Here is a 7,676-nt window from a genome sequence, read left to right as displayed (position 1 = left end):
GGGCTGGGGGTTGGGGCTCTGCAAGGGGCTGAGTGGGCTGAGGCAAGGGTGGGGGAGGGCATATGTGCACACACGTGCACGCACACATGCACACGCATGAGAGGGGGAGGCATGTCACTGGCTTGCTCAGCCAAAAAACAAACACAAGGGCAAGGAAATGGAAACACAGGATTCACCGCAGGATGGGACAGACACATAGGGTGCTGCCAAGGCAGGAGCAATGTAGAGGCCCTGCTGGTGGTGTGGGATCCCCTCGGGCTGCCCACAACTGGACAGCTCAGCAGCAAGAGTGGAAACCAGGAGCTGGGATCAGGAACTGGTGTTTGTGGGATGCCCCCCCCACCCATGATGGGGTGGGGCAGCAGCAGCAGCAGTGGCAGCGATGGTTCAGGGCTAGCCCAGGTGCAGCAGGCAGGTGGCAGGGGACAGTAGCCCCATGGGGAGCCAGCAGGAGCCATCTCCAGGAGAGCCAGGAAAGGCAAACAGGCTCCCTGAAGGAGGGAGGCACAGCGTGCAGGAGCTTCTGCCTAGCAGCTCCAGCAGCAGTGCCAGGGGAAGTGCTGATGCCTCCTTGCGGCAACTGGGCAAGAGAGACCTAAGGTTTGACCAAATAAATGGCAGTTCTTATGTTCTTATTCTCATCTGTATTATTGTTGGAAATTATATGCTCTAGAGTAGATCTGGTTGAAATATTTTTAACTCAAACATTAGGGGGGTGGGTCATCAAAATATGGTTTTCATCAAACAAGTACATTTTGCAGATTTGTATCTATTTCGATCCAGCTTTCAACAGAAAGGTTTCTTGCATCCATACTGGATAGTCTAGTCAGAACCCAGAAAGAGAGACCTCAATCAAAAACTCAACCTTTTTGATTGAAAATTATTGTTTTGGTACAAATCCTTTTCATGAAAGGATTCTAAGGAATTTGGTTTTATTCAAAGGAGGAACAAAAGCAAGCTTGAAAGTTGTCACAAAAAAGAAATGTTCTCTGGTCAGCTCTCATGAGGATGGCTGCCAGGGGCAGAAGTGGAGTTGTAGATGAGAAAAGAAAGAGAAAAGTTCAGAGGCTATGAGTAAAGCTGTGCTGGGGGTTTGGCATAGTACAGCTTGTCAGCCAGTGACTTGCTGCTTTAGCATAGTCAGCAGCAATCTGTGCTTTGAATGTACAGTAACAGGGTTGTGGTCCTAACTCCCAAGTAACAGGAGATGTTCTCTGCAGCACATGGAGCTGAGATCTACAAAGACAATTCTACCTTAAAACATACGCTGTAGCTGGACCTCTAATATATTGCTGTCTTATGCCAGGTGGAAAGAACCATGCTACTCATGAGGGCAGCCCATGACAGAAAGAATATAACTGTAGCAGTTCAACTCAGCTACCTTGGTAGCAAGGGCAAATTCTTTACTTCTGGTCTCTGTGTCAGTGCTTCACAATAAATGGAGAGCTTGTCTCCTTGTAATGCTCAAGTCCAAGGTGACAAGTAGAGAAGTGGGAGTGGGTGTCTCCCAGGGACCCTGCAAAACAACCTGAGTGGGTTGCATGGGCACGTTCCTTTTCTTTGTGGCGCCAGGATGCACCCACTGCATGCTGCCTTAGAGTGGGCAGGTAAGGCCAGGACATTACCTAAAGGAGCGGGAAGTGCAGGTACGCCCCAGAGGCAGCATACTCCCGACTGTGGGCAGAGGAGGAAGCAGTAAACTGTTTTTAAACCTCAGTGCAAAAGCCACAAACGCATGTGAACTCCATCGTTTTTTAGCGGAGCTGGGCTTGTGCCTGCACTTCCTGGTGTTTTTCAGAGCTCCATTTGCAAAACAATGAGAGGCTGTGTATACAGCAAGAGGCAGGAATGTGTTTCTGGTCTCATATCTCCTCCAGCTGTGTGTTTTAAGCACATTCCAAGACTCCCTTCCCCCCACTGCCTCTCCCCCATCCTTTCACAGATGTGAGACACACATTCCCCAAGGGCAGTTCCCACCAGCTACACTCAGCACATTTCTTTCTTGGGCCATGCCTTTTCTCTTTCTGTAGTCTCTCTCTTGTCTCTCATGTTGTCTGATTTCTCTGCACACTTGTCACTTATTTGCAACCCCACCATCCACAGCCTTGGATTTGGACACAGGGGTGACAGGCTTTTCCTGCTCCTCCCTCTCCCCCCAAGACCACATGGTATGCAATCCATGAATATCCGTGGAGCAGGCTGCCCAAGATCCCTGCTTCACTTGCACACCCCCAGGAGTGAGAGATTCAGCCATGAGCAGCAGGGCTACAGACCAGGTGAGGGCAGGCAGCACCCCTGCACGGCTCAGAAATGGGACAGGCAGTCCATCACCTCGCCAGGAAGCCCTGGACCATTGTCACTTGCTATAAATCTCCTGCTCCTGGCTGAAGGAAGCATGGGCTGAAGCAGAACAGAGTGGTCATCCCACTAACTTGACCTCAAGCAATGACAGTGCTGAAAGTGTCACATCCCCCATTTCAAAGGTGTTCATTTATCAGGCTGAGGAAAAATGGGGTGAGAACATGCAATTGTTTAAACCAGGAGGAAAATGTAGGCCTCACCTAAAATGGCCAGTAAATGAAAATCAGCTCAGCTGTTACTAAACTTTGTACCGTAATTTTTTCATCAAGCACAACTGGTTCCTGCAGACAGAGAATGGATGTTAACATGCCTCTAGGCAGCCATGCAAGTTTGCTGCTATAAGTCTGTCCCCACACTCTCTCTACACCCCTTTGACTGTCTGGCATCTGTTTGCTTTTTCTTTATTTAGGTAGTGAGCTCTTCAGGGCAGGGGCGGAGTTGCTGGGATGTTCTGGGAAGTCCCAGGCATACTGCAAATGTGTAACACGCTGAGACATTATTATGAAAGAAATCCCTCTATCATACTAGTGGCATATGACTAGTCCTGCGCTATGAAGTTAGCATGTGTTCCCATTTTTCAGATGTTGTGACCAAATCTTTAATTCCCGGCACTGCAAGTGTCCTGGGTTTTCATTTAATTTCAATTGATTTTTTAACATTCAAATTGTTTGTTCATTTTTATTCCAAGGAACAGAATTATTTCTAGCTTTACTAAAAAGGATGTTTTGCCTCTCCTGAATGCATACATGATTAACCTTGTAAAACGCAAACAGGGTATATATACATCAATAGCTACGTTAAGATAGAAACTTCAGTGCCTTGTATCACTGAGTTACTCTTCATGACCTACCTAGATCTATCTGCCTTACTGTAAAAACAGCTCTTCTGTTTTCATAGTCCAGTGTAGTTGCAGTCCACTGGATCGAAAATGCTCAGAACAGAGAGAAACGATTGATATTGATATCAGCAGAGGCAAACTGCTCAAGCTGAATGTCAACAGCTTTTATGCTGTTTTCCAGATTTAAGAGCTGTATTGATGTTAAAACTATAGTTATTAAATGGCTTGGTGGAGTTGGAAGACAATACAAGACCCTGAGCATGGTAGCTACGTAGGCTGCATTGATATATAATAACTAAGTCAGGCAGTTTAAGTTAGTGCAGAGTAAAGTCATTTTAAAAATTTAAACAAAACACTATGGTAACAAGAGACAGGACCCTGGGCATAGTAACCACATTAGTACAGAGTTGTAAGATTGTAAGGAATTTTTAGGCAATGACTTTAGCATGTGCTGTACAATTGCTGAGGTGAGGCGTATTCAATAGCATTAGCAGTCTTGCAAGAGTCTATAGTATGGCAGGGGGGTTCAGTTCATCTCCCCTCCTTCTCGTTTCTGGCAACTGGTCTTAGATGGCTCTCTTTATACTGGCAATTGCTTGGGTCCCATGTTCCAAGTGCCTACTCTCTTGTACCCCTCCTCCCTGAGGGTATGGACCAGTGGTGCTTATTTAGATAGCTTTGGCTCTCGAGCTCCAGTGAAAGCCTGCCACTGGATCAAGGAGTACGGTCACTTCAATAATCAAGATCTTTTTATTGACCTCAGTCAGTATAGCAGCGTCTGGACTCAGCTGGCTGTCATAGCCTAAGGTGGTGTGCTTCTGTCCCAGCTGATGCCAAAATGGCTTTCACCGGCTGGTCCTATATGACATTGTGGCAGAGTTGCCACGCTCTCTCACATGGGGATTGCTGCCACCCAGGACAAAGGGCAGGGTTCTTTTTCCTGTAGCTGCACCTCTGGCACCCCTTGTCTCAGCTGCCCTAGTGGATGGCACTGTTGAGCAGGAGGCAGTTGAGATGGGCCCAGTGGCTGAAAGGCCAGTCTGCAAAATGAATGAAGTTGATCTGAGGCATGAGATCACTGCTGACATCCCACTTCAAGCGGACCTCAAAAACTTTGCACTGGTCAGGTTTCGCCTTCACATCCACTGATATACTCTGCCTGCATTGTGCTTCAGGAAAGTCTCAAAGCAGATCTGGACCCAAGGGGTGATTGTGATCCGGTTGGTGGTTAGGGCTGAAAGCAGCAAGAACTCCAGCTCCTCCCGTACCATGACCAGCAGCAGCCAGTGCATTTCCCAAGGCACTCTGTGGCATTGAGGGCTCAGCTCCACACTAAGGCAAAGTCCCTGCTGTCCTGCACCACCTCCCTCTCCAGCAACCCACTCAGAAATGTGGCCAGCTTTTTGTTGGATGGTGACCAGGCAATCCTCCTTTTGGAAGCCTTCTTCAAAGTACCCACAGCAATGCTGCTCACAAGTTCATTGGGGCAGGTCGGGAGGCAGAAGGCATGAGTTACTACTGTGATGTCACAGAGGTTTCCCATGCAAGTGGCATTGGCACTCCTCTGTCTTTAGGGGATATATAGGATCTTGATGCTCACACATCGTGGCACATTCATCCACTTCTTCAGAAGCTGCCTAATTTCAGCATCTGCTTCCTTGAGAGGAATTTCAGGAACTGCTGAGCCTCTCAGGACAAACACTACCCAGTGGATCAGGAAGGTGTTCAGCACATTGATCTTCTGCCAGGAGGCCAGCAGAGATAAGTCAAGTCGAGTGTCCTGCATGATCCTCAGGATGGACTCCTCCAGCGTGTGTCTCACCTGGTGGCCAGTGGGTATGTTTAGGTGAAGGTAGCTCTTGCTCTCCTTCAGGTGTTGCATGGGCTTGCCCTGGATCTTGATGCCAGGATGGAGTTTCTTTTTCTGTAGTCAGTATGCAGAAAGGCATATTTGGAGGCATTGAAGCAGAGCCTCATATACCCAGCTGCCTCAAAACTGATGTCCAGCATCCTCTGGAGGCTGTGGGGCTTACCAACAAGGAGAACTAGAAAAGGGACCCAGGTGTCCTAAACCCACAAACCCAAGCAGGGTTCTCCCACTGTGGTCCACCCCACCTAACCCCAGACACCCCCAAGGCTGCCTTCCACAGGTGTGCTTCTTTGTGTGCCGCCATGGTAGCGATCGCCAAACGGCATTTTCTAGCATGCTTTCCTTCTTCCAGTCCAAGAAGGCAACATTTTAGTGCTGGCCTATGCAACCCCAATCCTTATTTTCCCCCTGATGTAGGAAGGAAGCATTTGTTTAACCCAAATGCACACAACCCTTCTACCAGGTTTAGGCAGCTCATGCTGACTCCTACCCAATCAACCCCTGACAGCTGGATTCTCCTGGGCTCATTAGCAGAGCTGTCATGTGATTAATGATTCATGTTATTTCTTGACTATCAGGAGAATCGTGTCCTTGTTCCAAGCAACAGAAGCCAGAACCTGCAGCATCTGCAAATACCTCGGCAAATTCACATTCCACCCACTAGATGTGCATCCGCCTCATTACTCCCTGGAATGTGCCATCTGCTGGGAAAGCCGCTCCCATCAAAACAGGCCTTAGAAATTTCATGTTGGGATATAGTAATGCAGCACAACACCTCTGAGATCTCCCTCTGTGCTGCTTCCACTCCAAACCCAAAATCACTAAGCAGCCTAAAGGAAACTGGTTGTCATGGGCTTCTGCAAAGAGTTACTATGGTGATGTCACAACTCTGGATAAAAAGTAAAAGATGGAGGGTCCTTCACTTTCTTTGGGAATTTGTTCCAATGGTTAATCATCCTCCTGGTGAGCACTGTCTTACTCATCATGTTAATTTGCCTGATTCTGTTTAATTTGTTGTGGGCTCTGGTCATTTGACACATGTCCTCTCTGAGAAAGTGCTTTCCCATTGCAATCAAGGCACCCCTCATTTTTCTTTCTTTTGGGGAGCAACAGAAAGCCTGGAAGGGTTTACCCTCAAGGTTAACTTTCTCCTTTTCTAGGGCTGTGTCTTCCATGGATGAGTCTATGGGTGACTGAGAAGCTAGCTGAATGCTGAAATAACACTGAAATGAAACCTCCTAATTGGCCTGTTTGTCATTCTTTGCTCTTTGTTTTTTTTCACATCTTTTAACTCAGACAATTAACAATCTCTTTGTTATATTACCATCCTCTTAATTAAGGCCTGAGGAAGCTCCCATATCACATTTGTGGCAAAAGTGTGGAAAAATGTGAATCCAAAGCCCATGACTCCCGGCCTGCCTACAGCACTACACAGAACAATAAAAAGCCTGACTGGGCCTTCACTTCACTCCCTTAGGGTCTTCTCTCACACTGCGCTGATATGGGTCTGGGATGCACAAATCATGCACCCTGAGCAGCCTGGGCCCCAGGATAAGTTTTATTGGGGTATATAGAGATTTCAGAAAAAAAAAAGTTTTTGTTGCCCAATTATGTGCCACTTTTTCTGATTGCCAGGGAAGCTGCTGCCTTGTCAGTTGGACTGGCGTCTCCGTGTACCTTTATCTGGTTGTTGTCCACACCCAAGCTGAGAGGAATTTTTTAGAGCTGTCACAGTTGTGTTTGCCCATGGCTTTTCCATGTGCATATGTAAACCTCATGAGTGTGCAGGCAAAGGGGTGTGCCTTGTGCAGTGAGCTAGAAAAGGAGCTCCCCTGCTGGCATTCCCCACCCAGGCACAAAGGCAGGCTCTTCTTCCTTTGAATCACAGTGACTGTTCAACTTCCTGCCCAAATAATTTTACTGGTGAGACAGAGTGAGGCTGAGAAAAAGAAGGTTTAGTTAGGAATCTCCAGATGATGCCTGGGTCACCCCATAGCGTTGTTTCACAATAAGGCCTCACCCCTTCCTACTGGATGGGTCACAGTCAGCTAGGGTGACCTAACTGGGCAGGACAGCCCCAAAATGTAAAGATCAAGTCCTGGTTCTAGGTTGAAAACTCTGGGACAACATTTGCCCCAGATTCCCCTTGAGTCAAACCATAGCAGTATCATGTACAGGGATCCAGGTTTTCCATTCCCTTCTTGGGGATGGGGGTAGCGGGACACGGGGGCACCACGTACCCATGTGCACGAGCACACAGGCACGTGGCCAGCAATACAGCCAGGCAGTGATGGACAGCAACTCCCCCACTTGCCTGCAAGTAAGTCTGTGGGTGGGAGAGGGGCACAAACAATATAGGGAGAGGGCAGATTGAGTCCCCCCATGGTGAGGGAAGGAGTGGGGCAGAGTTGGCAGCTGGGGCTGGGGGTGCTGCCCAGACAGGGCAGTGAATGGAGCCCGGGGCCCAGGGCCCAGGACCTGGGACCAGGGTGGGAACGCGCAACTGCGGGGCCCAGCCAGGGAGTAGGACAGAGACACAGGCAGCTCATCCGGGGAGTGGGGGGGGGGGGTGGCCCCGGCCCCTCCAGCCGGCCCCAAGGGGGGGGG

General features: G+C 48.7%; 1 long non-coding RNA gene across 2 annotated transcripts in view; it reads right to left on the bottom strand.

The window, feature by feature from the left end:
- Nucleotides 1–1,834, bottom strand: part of LOC109293965 — a 112,654-nt gene extending 110,820 nt beyond the window's left edge. For both annotated transcript variants that reach the window (XR_002096431.1, XR_002096432.1), the window contains exon 1: nt 1,382–1,834. This is a non-coding gene — a long non-coding RNA (uncharacterized LOC109293965). The remainder of the gene's footprint in view (nt 1–1,381) is intronic.
- Nucleotides 1,835–7,676: the final 5,842 nt, after the last annotated feature.

This window comes from Gavialis gangeticus, unplaced genomic scaffold (genome assembly GCF_001723915.1).
Source record: "Gavialis gangeticus isolate Ggan-Ray unplaced genomic scaffold, GavGan_comp1, whole genome shotgun sequence".
In the NCBI taxonomy this organism is placed as follows: Eukaryota; Metazoa; Chordata; order Crocodylia; family Gavialidae; genus Gavialis; species Gavialis gangeticus.
The sequence above is the reverse complement of the archived record's forward strand: the minus strand, read 5'-3'. Positions and strand labels throughout refer to the sequence as shown.